Raw genomic sequence first — 610 nt, 5'->3', positions numbered from 1 at the left:
AATGGTGGGCAGAACACAATTACAAAGAATTTAAAGAAAAGAACCATAAATCAGAAGTCATATAAGTTGGGAAAATGTGAGACAATCTCAGGAACAAGAAAAAGGATGGAATAAAGAAAATAATAGCCATACCAGAGTAAAGAGGTATAAATACAAGAAGAATCCAAGAATATAAATTAGTTATGCAACAAATGAACTGAAGCCTGAGCCAGTTTGGGAGGTTAGAGCCCATACACTCACAGGGGTGCAGGAAGATTTTCTATCAGATGTTAGGTCTGTCCAGCTGGCTGCCTCTCAGTCTTCCCCCATAGAAATAGTTGTGCCCTTGGGAACTATTCTAATTAAGTAATAATCATGACATGTTTTGGATTATACTTATGATAAAAATAAATATCATCAGTTTCTTCTAAACTTGACTGGCGTCTGGGAATCTAGAGAGAGGTGTGCTATGCTGTTTTTTTCCAGGAGCTGTCATTCATCAATCTCAATCCTTCAAGCTGTAGCTCAGGACCAGGAAATAATGGGGCAACAGGTGGGGGCGGTGGTGCAGATAGGAGGGAGGAGGTTTCTGGACAGCCAAAAGTTTTACAGGATGGTTGATTTTTTTTCC

General features: G+C 39.5%; 1 protein-coding gene across 1 annotated transcript in view; it reads left to right on the top strand.

The window, feature by feature from the left end:
* SCN7A (sodium channel, voltage gated, type VII alpha subunit) overlaps positions 1–610 on the top strand; it is a 113827-nt gene that overhangs the window by 10248 nt on the left and 102969 nt on the right. The window lies entirely within an intron of this gene.

The sequence above is a fragment of the Propithecus coquereli genome, unplaced genomic scaffold (assembly GCF_000956105.1).
Source record: "Propithecus coquereli isolate 6110/MARCELLA unplaced genomic scaffold, Pcoq_1.0 Scaffold49, whole genome shotgun sequence".
In the NCBI taxonomy this organism is placed as follows: domain Eukaryota; kingdom Metazoa; phylum Chordata; class Mammalia; order Primates; family Indriidae; genus Propithecus; species Propithecus coquereli.
Note: the sequence above shows the minus strand (reverse complement) of the source record. Positions and strands in the feature narration are given on the sequence as shown.